Genomic DNA, 11364 nt, shown 5'->3' on the forward strand with positions numbered 1-11364 from the left:
AGAAATTAAATTAGAGTACAAATGTACTGGAGAAATCAAATGTACATGTACCGGAGAATTGGAAGAAGAAGAAGAAGAAAAAAAAAAGAAGAGGAAAACATTGTGAGGAAAAGAAAAAATCACTACTGTACTGTTTTTCAAAACCTTTTTTGAGCATATTATATAAAAGGCGCCACATATGAATGTGTGCCAAAAATGCTTTCCCACCCCCATTTTACCCTCCTCCTCCAACTGGGCTCATAATTATTGCACTGGCCACTTAGCTAATTCAAAATGAGACATGTCGCAAATGATCAGGTATTAACCCCGGTATTAACCAAATTCATTCCAAAAGATCCGAGGTTTTACTATATTCATAGCACACGAAGTAATTATTTATACTCTTATTGCGCCGCACGCTGATTGTTCTTTATGATAGAAAAATGTTTGTTTTACATCCTATTCAAATAGCTAATTTTGATTACCAATTTTAAATGCAATATATGCCTATATAGTTATCACCATGATCATCACCTACTCAGTCATTGTATCGCAATATTTATTTGTCGTCGTCATCACCAATAAAACCATTCTATTTATATTCTATATGAATGCAATTCTTATTCAATCATTAGCAAATACAACTATTGATCATTATTTGCCCACTTAATTGAACAAGTGTAAAAATGCTTACCCATTCCAAGGCTTTCAATAAAGTTTGGTCAATACGAATTATTTACACACCAACTACAGAGGGTGCTGGTGTAAAAATGTATTCAAAATAAAGGACTTCAGAGGATACCATACAAGATTCTTGTGACGTTATTCAGCATAATGTTTTAAAATCTGTTTGGGGATGCAATCAAAACTTGACCGCCGGTTCCGCCGGGTTTCCCCGCATTTATATTTCGGAACAATTGACGGAACCGACGGTCAATGTTTGATTCCGTCCCTTGCATGTTTTGTTAGTCATTTCTTATTTCTATAAGGGCGGGCACGTGCCCTGGGCGCCACCCTTAGGGGGCGCCGAATTGACCAATTTAGCATCGATTCTGGCTTACGGTCTTTTTGAAAACGAGGAATTAATTTTAACTGTTTTTTTTTAATTCGCGATATATACATATTTTATGGCAACGCATTAAGGGATCGGATAGCAACGTATGCACAGTATTTTTTGTGGGACAAATCAAATAAAATTCTGAATACGAAGAATATCCTTCTGATATTAAATAATTTAGATTTATTGAAATTCGCGATATAAATTTTATGGCAAATTATTCAAAATTTATATCTCAGTGGTATTTAACAACAGTCCTCAAAGTAAACTTCATAAATCGAATGATATGCCGGGATGATATGTCCTTAAAGTGTATGCAGCTGGGAGGAAAGGCCGTCCATCATTAAGAAAATTTAGACTTTTCGTATTGAATATATAATACATTTTTCGAAAAAGACCAAACAATATTCTCACTACGACCATTAATGCACAGAGACGCTGAAACTGCCCCAGATCACTATTTTTTTATATAGGCTATATTATTATATAAGTCTTTCCTGTTAACTGGATCAACTTGATAACGTTAGAACTAAAAAATGACTGGCAATAGCTCAAAATTTAATTGGCCAATTGTTTGAAATAAGGGCATTTTAAAGGTATTTTTGTATGCTGAGACAATCAGGCCCAAAGACGTGTACAAATTAGAGAAGATATCTTATACCCTTCCCATAATCCTTTGCTACATGATACATCACCTCACTTCATCGAATGACACCTCTATTTCTTTTTACATGTTGAGAATAGACTGGCTAAACATGGGTCATAGACTCATAATATCGACCCATGTTACACTGGATAGCCGTGCAGATTATTCAAATAGAAGAAATGCATTGTGGGAAGTGTAAGATATATTCTCTGTGTACAATATGGAATATAATTTTCATAATGCAATCGCGTTTTCTGTACAAAAAGGAGGGCTTCTGTGAAGAGATGTTTGAAACATTAACTCTTGTAATTGAGATGTGGTTTCAGTATTTTACAAAATGTTTGTGTCTCTGCTTATCAAACAATATCGGTACGTTTGTCGCAATGTCAAAAAAGAAGTTGATATGCAGAGTGTACTCTTGAGACATGTTGGAAAGTTTTGAAATATGAAACGATTTGGCAACAAAACGGTTCTCTTATAAATGCATCACGCACAGTTTCCACCTCGAAACACCCGAGCACACAGATTTTTCCAAGCACAGCTAGTCTAGCCTCTACTGTGTTTATACTACACGATTGAGTGCATAGCATCATAAGAGCTGTATGAGATCTAGCTGTTGACTCACGGTGGAAAATACGGCATCTGTGATTGTTTTTTGTCAAAACCCCGAATGTTCCCTTCATCCAATCAGAAAAGTTTTTATTCCAAACGAAAGCTAACACTTCCCACTAAAAACACCTTTTTCATTCCGTCAACAGATGACGCAATTCAATGTTTATAGCAACGCGAATGTGAAAAATCTGTTGAAAACAAGGTATTCAAGCACAATTTTTGACCAAAGTGTAGGTTTTAAAGCGGTCAAAACCACGAGTGTTCCTTACAATATTTTTCAAATTTTATGCCATTAAATGAAAGAGCACACTTATTAGCTTCATTTCAATGAGCAATGGCCAATTCTCTTTAAATTGCAAATCTTGTGCAAAAAGTTACTATTTTCTCCTGTTTGTCATCCGGTTGTAAATTCAATGAACTATGACATTGCTAAAAGTATAAGAGCACTTACAAATTGATATTAAATGATTCCAGTAACAATGGTAAGTCAATTAGTTATCAGTATTTTATTTCGTAATTCACGATGCATGTTTACATCCACACACTTTCTTAAAACATTGAAAACTGTGAAGCTATGTAGCCTATAGTTCCATCGATGTTTCCAATATAAATAAGCTTGAAATTAAATGAACATTTTTCTCAGCGTGACTTGATCAAACGACCTTTGACCTCTCCCAATCTTCTATGAGGTATAGTAGCTATCATAATGCTTTCACCCTTCTCCTTTGGTTTCATCGTTACATCTACACATTTCCCCATTTTTCTGACATGCGACATGCAACTCGAGGCTGATTCCAATTTCTTCCGATTCTCTTTAGATTTCTCTATGCTATCTCTCGTTTGCCTAATAAAATTAAGCATGATTACATTAATGTTATCACGGACCTCGGGTTCGATTCCTTCTAGAGATCTTAACCTTGCTGTTAATTCAACATGAGGAACTGCACTAGGAGGAATATTCTTTCCATTTCCCTTTATTGTCATGCTCTGAAAATTCTCAGAATCTTTAGAATTTGCGATGAATCTATCTTGAGACCAATGAATGTTCGGCAAGGAACCAGTTCGAGAACGTTCTTCTAGTTTATGTCTCAGTTCAAACTCACAATGTGTTTTCTCATGCCCATCATATTTCCCGCCGTTTTTACTAGCATCGGATTTCCCGCCATTTTTACTGGCGCACGATGTCACCGCCAATGCCGGCAGACGTCGATCTTCTGCTGACATCTCTCTGTCTCTTATGAGTTGGCGCACTTTTTGGTGGGAACTCAGCTGACGAAGTTTGGCTGTTGAAGAACGTTGCTTGTCTATATCGGTTGGAGGATCGTTGTCATCGTCCAGTAATCTAGCTGTACTGATGAGAGAACGCAAAGCAAGAGTTTAGAGGAGGTATTTATCTTTTGAACCAAAAATCTTGGTATGCCTGCAATAAAATGTTCGATATGAAAAAAATAATTTTTAATATAGACCTACTTTCGATCGACTTCTTTTCCTTAAGGTTACGTAATATTTTGACCAAATCTGTCCTCAAATTTGATGCATGTAACAAAACTCAATTTTTTTCTTCTGAAAATAGGCCTAAATATCGTAAGAAGAAAAAATTTACAGTACATCTTAAAGGCAAAGGTCTAAGGATTCTTATTGGAAATCGTTTTATTCTGAGCCACTAGTGTTTGATTTTTTTACTACATTCTAGCACCATGCATTTTTTTTAAAAATTAACTTCATTTTGGAAAGCTAACTATTTGTTAAAATTTTGGATACGCATTGCTAACACATTAGAGAAATAATGTTGTATGGGAATGAATGGTTTCTGATTGCTTTTATGACTTCACGAACTTGGTGATTTTCACCTATCAAAAAACAAATTGGTTCAAATACTTCTACAGGGTGTCTCTGGTAGAACTGTTGGAAACTTAATTATTTGGGTATTTTAACAGCTTTTAACGCCACAACGAAACATAACCAAATAACTGATGCGGTTGAGGAATAAATCAACTGTCACATACTTTTTGAATTTTGACAATTGACCACACTTTTTAAATGTGGCTTAATTAGGTTTCAGTGAAATAATGTTGCTATAGTTAAAAATACAAAATATAGCTCAACGTTGAAAAAGTTTCAACAACCAAAGTATAGTAATGTTGAAAAAAATTGCATTTCTCGTCACCTATAAATTTCCTATTTTCTATATATACCCGGAGCAAAATGCTTTTAATGCTATCCAGTCCTAACAAGTCCTTCAAAATAAAACGGAGTTGACTCTTAATTGTTGCAAACCAGTGACTGGAAACTTAAGTAAAAGCTTAATTGAGAGGTGTGATTTTAAATAATTATAAATAGGCCTAATAATGAATAATTTTGAATAATAACGGGCGTAAACACGTGCGTAAATACGCGTAAGAAATCGCAACCTCGCAAACTCGACTCGTTAAGCTGGTTTCATACTTTCTGCCGCTTGCCGCTGAGCCGGCATGACGCTTCATCATGCCGCTTGTACTTTTCTGCAAGCGGAGCGGCACACCGCTAAGCGGCAGCGGCATGACTCTGAAAGCTACTCTTGCCGATCAGCACCGCTCCAAAATCGTATTTTGTTCTCATACATCAGAGCGGCACCGCCCGAGTTGACTTGAATTCAACTCCCAGCGGCGCTGCGCCGCGGCAAAGCGGTGGAGTAATCGATATATCGGCTTGCCGCTGGTCACCGCTAGCGTTTTTAGTGAGATTGCGCAGTGAAGTTAAATCATCTTCAGAGCGGCAAAGCGGCAAGCGGCAGGAAAGTATGAAACCAGCATTACAAAAACCCTGTTGATTTTGATCATTATGATAGCTTATGATAGTTAGCCTCATATCCAATATTACGACATTTAACGCAATCATATTAGCCTTTTCGAGATATGGCTTATACACAATAGCAGGGCAGTCTTCAATAGGCCTATGGGTAAAACCCAGCAAATTCAAAAGACTACCAATTTCGTGCAGCGCCATCCTATAATTTGTGTCCACCATATCTCGAAAAGGCTAATGACAATGGAAGCAATATATCAAAAGGAATTGATCCTAATTGGGCCAGCCAGATAATCATGATATTTACCTGAAATCAATGCCCTGACATCGCGATACTGTGAGTATCTCACTGATTTGGTCGTACAACCGTCTGTATGAAGAAAAGAGAAAAGTGACAAAAAGTTTAATTTCATATAGCTTTTTTGTTTCCACATCTTTGTCGCTCTTATAGGCAATGGTGTCGTACAAATAGACATGTCTTTAACAAAGGAAAACTTACAAAATGGAAAGAAAAAAGACACATAACCCCTAACCCTATCCCTTACCTGCAAGACATGTCTTGCAGGTAAGACATGTCTTACCAGAGGACATTAAGTCAAGGCGTGTAACAAAATGGCTTCAATTGTCATGCCTTACACTTTTAGACATGTCTTGCCCGAAGACATGATGCCCTGTGTATTTCATAGAGAGACATGTACGACACGTACGTTGCATAATGAAAGGGAGAATCTGTTTTTTTTTTTCGGCGATCACGATTTAAAAAACCCAAGTTTCTCGATTTGAGAGAAAGATTTTAAAAACATTTCGGCAGAGAAACCTGATTTTGCAATCGAAAAACAAAGGCTTTTTAAAACCTTCCTTATGGAATTTGATCCACCTAGTTTTTCGAAAAGCATGGTTTTTGATAAACCTCTAGTTTATCGGCCAAAAACCTTACCAATATCGAATTCGATAAAGGAGGTTAGCAATTTGAAAAGCAAAGTTTTTGAAAAACTTGGTTTCTCGAGTCAGACATCTTGTTTATCGCTCGAAGAAACAGGTTTCTCGGTGAAAAACAGGTTTTTTACCTGTAATAAAAAAGTGAAACTTAAAACTAGGCTGAAACTTAAAAGTGTGTCGAAATACATTTTATCTCCATACAAATTATGACATTGCATACCTGTAAGTAGTTGTCTTAAAGACGTACGGATCATAAATGTTTTTTCCAAGCACCAAATTCTTCCCAGTCTGACCATCAAACCCAACCAATTTTTGCACATTTTTCTTCCTATAGTTCCGCATATAATCGCCAATATCCGCATAATGCTGAAACGGGGATTCTCTATCATCACCAGATCTATCAACTGGTTTAAGTCGGACAGATCTGATCCTCGCGAGGCCTAGGTTAGAAGTTGGATGTGGCGACAGAGGCATTTTGGATTGCTTTCCAGATCTGACATCATCTACAGGCACAGTTTGCCATCCATGTAACTTAAGTTGTCTAACTCGTTCCTTTGCAAGATGTCTAATGATGTCACACTCACGACGTAACTGCCTTTGGTTTTCAAAGGAGGACACCAGTTGAACGTCCTCATCAGGCCATTCACAGCAACATCTATCCAATGTCCTTTGTGGTATCTCCAACATTGGTACCAGATCGGACTCAAAACAACGGCACCTGTCATAATTGTTGTTACAAAGACACCTTCCCGATGGCATCACAAAGTTTTCAATGAACATCAGAATAAGCTTCATGAACATTGATATAAACATTACTTGAAAACAATTCGAGTACAATAATTAGGCATGGCACCGGCAAGCCAGTTATACAATTGCGTATGTTCGATGTTTCACATTACAGAGCTTGAGAACATACAATCTGTCACTCTTAATGCAAATATAACAATGTCAATATTTGCAAGTAATTATAACTGTAGCAAAGTAGTATTTAGTTTGCAACAAGTTATTTGTATAATATCAGGGCTGTGAAGAATTTATATATAGATGCGCAAATCACAGAAGTAGAATAATTCAGTATGTAAATAGTATTGCAAAGAAATGAGAATTGATCTCTTAACCCAGGGGGGCCACTGGTCGTTGACCAGGGGGTATCATGCGTGGCCAAAGATTCAAGTAAAAAGGGTCTTTTTTCATGATCAGGCACTGTACTTACGTATCGTGAAAAGGGTATCTAAAACAAGGAAATATGAGAAAAAGGGTATACCTTGTACAATAAATCAGTGTTTAGGGTCCTTTGAGACAAATGTAGTATGTAATAAAGGTTAAAAGTTATGAACTTTTGAATTTGTGTTTTCCCAGGAATATCATGAAGGGTTTTAGAGTCAAAATATGACTGATTTACTTGCTTCTAATGGGGGCAAAAATAATGTCAATACTTATTTAGGGCATGAAATTGCACTTATCATACTTGTTTAGGGGTGCATTTTCAGACCTCGTAAATACTTGTTTAGGCTGCTATTTGAAATTTCGTGGCCACGCATGATACCCCCTTGTCAATGACCAGTGCCCCCCCCCTGCCGGGTCTCTTAACCCTAACGCCCTCGCTGCTTTTTGGCGAAGGGGAAAGAAAGGAGGAAGGAAGAAAGAAAGAAGAAGAAGAGAAAACTTTTTTTCTCGGGTGCGGTTTTGAACCACCGACCCATCGGGTGCCAGACACGTACACGGGCCTACCTTTCCGCGACCATATAATTTTATGACTGTTCGCATGATGACGCAATCGCATCAGTCACGGGCTATGCCCGTGCCTATGCTTTGTGGACTGTAGACCATTCTTGCCGTTGATTGGGTGAACACTGATCGATATCACGCATTTCTTTCCATTTCTGTCGTGATTATCACGTGATACCCTTCTTGTCCTCGCTTCCAAGTTAATTTATATGATAACACATGATATCGATGCTTACCCCTTCTACGACAGGAAAGTGTTAATTGAAGAATGGTCTATTAATCACAATTTGTTTATAGCAATAACAAACAAATGTAACTTATAAGAACATGAATAATGATATACATGTAAGTGCACTTTCTCAAAATTCTGGTCTGCAAAATATCTTTACACCTTTCGACTTGCCAAAATGTTGTTGTCTCCACTTTACACGTGCCAGATATTTGTGAACACAAATATAACCTTTAAAGTGATACGAATGCAGAGAGCAGGACATTTTGCATAATGCTTTCTAATGTTTTCCTACTCCTGTTGTGCGTAATATTAGAAGCTTGTAACGATTGCTCCGTGTGGTGACGGACTTGGGTCCTGAGATTCAAACAAAATGTTGAAGCCAGGCTAAAAAGGGCTAAAAAGCCTACAATAACTTCATGATGCTGGCCTATTTGGATAGAGAAGTGAGAAACAGATTTGAAGATAAAGAACAAGGACATGAAGGCCACCGTGACCCCAACAATCGAGTGAACAATTTTACTGTCAGCCTTTGGGTGAAGAGAAAGGAAGTGCTTCTCAACTACCACTGAGCTGGTCTAAACAGCTTGCTCCCTAATACCAAGAAATTGCCCTTATACGTGCATGTTTCCCCCTAAATTCTCCCCGAATATGCCAAGGGGTATTATGATTCCGAGCTATTCCGGGAATAATTCTCACCCTTTAAATTTCATTACATATAAATTATAATACACTTGCACTGCAGATTTTCATAAAGCTTCTAGCTATTCTCAGAAAATCTTAAAATCTTTGCCTATTCATGTTATTAAAAACATTTTCGAAAACTTTCTGCAAACTGTCTGACATAAAGTTATTTTTTTCGCGTCTGGCCCCAAGGGGCCAGATGCATTTAGTGTCTGGATTAAATCCCCAGGGAGTTCCAGTGACACATTCTAGAAGTTATCTGTTATAACTCAGCTGAAGATGTGATCATTGATACTGAGGCAGAGACTGAGGCAGAGATGGGATTTGACCGACCAGCCTTTTATGACTCTTTAGGGTAAGGCGGCTTATGGTGTCATAAATTTAGTAGGAAGAATTGTGGCCATAATAGGTTCATAGGTCAACGCTAGAAAGTACAATATAATAAATCAGAAGATTATATGAACATAGTCCTGTGTTGCCATAATATTAATGTATTACATTATATTGCTGTAATTTTTGTAATAATGTTCCTCCAAACTTAATGATATCCCAGGAATGATATGAAATAGTATAATTTGAAACTATTTTTTGTTCTCTAATTATATAACACAAATTGTGAAGCACGCTGGTAAAGTAATGCACTTCATTTCACAAAGTGATCATTGAAAGCAGAGATGGGTTTTGACCAGCCTAGATTTAATTAATTAATTAATTAATTAATTAATTAATTAATTAATTAATTAATTAATTAATTAATTAATTAATTAATTAATTAATTTTGTGACAGGGATTGGTTAAATATATTAACCCTTAATAAATGGAGACAGAAAGAGTTTTATAAATAAATAAATAAATAAATAAATAGATTTATTTAATTAATTATTTAATTAATTAATAAATTAATTAATAATTAACAAATTAATAAATTCCATCCGAGGTCAAAGGTTATCAATCAGAAGTCATCCGGGGTCAAAGGTCATATGGAGGTCAACGGGGTGAAACAGAATTTACAGTACCACTATCATGCCGCAACTAGGATTATACCATTTTGTGCCAGGGTTGCATTATAATATTAACCTTTTTAAAGAAGAAAGAGTAGTCAGTTAAATAAATAATTAATTAATCAATGTCATATGTCATCAACAGAGGTCATTCGGGGTCAGGTTATATGGGGTCAACGAGATGAAACAGTGTCGCTATCATGAGTACATATCACTTGAGTACATATGTCCAATACCATCAACAATAAAAAGTAATAATTCTCAAAAAATTATTTAAATACCACCAACTATATTCATTTTTATATTTATGTCGATTAATAAAAAGTCATGAGAATATACTAGTGTTACGAGTCGTACTTGACTCAAGGCCAAAATCACCTTTTACCCGAACTCACACGAATGCACAACACAAATACACTGTTTGATTATGCTAACAAAATCTAAGTCTTTAATTGAAAGCATGTTATTATTGGTACAATATATGACAACAAATGCACATACACAATAATCAAATATAATCACAATTTATCTATTTTGTACTTAGCCAGCATTCTTCTTCTTGGCGATCATAAAGTTCTTGCAATGTTCTGGACGACTGATGTAATATATCCTTATTCACTTGTCCTGCGAAACTCAGCGAAGTCCTTTAAACACTTGCATTGATAAATCCTTGCGTATAAAATCCTCATACGAAAATGGTGTTACTTTCTCCCAAGTACTAAACTCCTTGCGTCGTTCTCCAAACACATTCGTAACTCTTTGCGCAGTTCTCCAAATCACTTCACTCCTTGCGCCGTTCTCCAATATTAAACTCCTTGCACTGCTTTCTCCAAACTTGGTGCTATTTCCACCTTTCACACAATATCTTCAGGAAGCAGGACTGCGATGCAGTTGCCCCCACTTATTTTGACAGTTGCGTTGAATCAAAACACCAGACTTCAGCAAGTCGACAGAAGAATATATATTCCTTTCTTGGAAGAATTACGTTCATTGACGTATTCTAGATCTTCTCCGACAACACTGGCAAATAGTAGTACTTTGACCACATAAAATATTTCTGGTTTGCAATTTCCTTTCTTTGAAGGAATTGGACTGTAAGCATATTAGCTAGCTAGCCCAGATCAACACTATCAACTGTGTCAATAATTGTGTTTACATTTTCTTATATATCAAGCAAGGGAAATCCCAAATATTAATAGCCAAATGTGGAAATTCCCAAGCCTTAATTATAGCCTTTCTCATTACATCACTTCCTTAGGGAATCCCCTGACATCACTTCCTTTGGGGGAATCCCGTGACATCATCTTTACTTTTTACAATCTCAGGGGGTTTCCAAATATTCCAAATTAGATATGATTCAACTTGTTTTGCTCAATTTGAGAGGGGAATTCCCCCAAAATGTCATCACTCATGTAACTTTGTAAACAAAGATAAATAATCAAATTAAATTATTCAGGGCACATCACACCCTCCCCCTTAAAAGAAGAAAGTTCGAATGTAATGAAAACTTTCTTAAATGTTTTCTTCTTTTACATCAACTTCAAAATAATATTAACTTTGAGTGCTTAACTCAACATACACAGTGACTACTTGTCACACAAGTTCCTTTTTAAAGGAATTTTTGTTCATCAGTTTTTATGCAATTCTGGACAAGGCATCAGCCATTACATTGTCTTTTCCCTTAATATGTTTGATGTCCAGATTG

This window comes from Amphiura filiformis, chromosome 16 (genome assembly GCF_039555335.1).
Source record: "Amphiura filiformis chromosome 16, Afil_fr2py, whole genome shotgun sequence".
NCBI classification, from domain to species: domain Eukaryota; kingdom Metazoa; phylum Echinodermata; class Ophiuroidea; order Amphilepidida; family Amphiuridae; genus Amphiura; species Amphiura filiformis.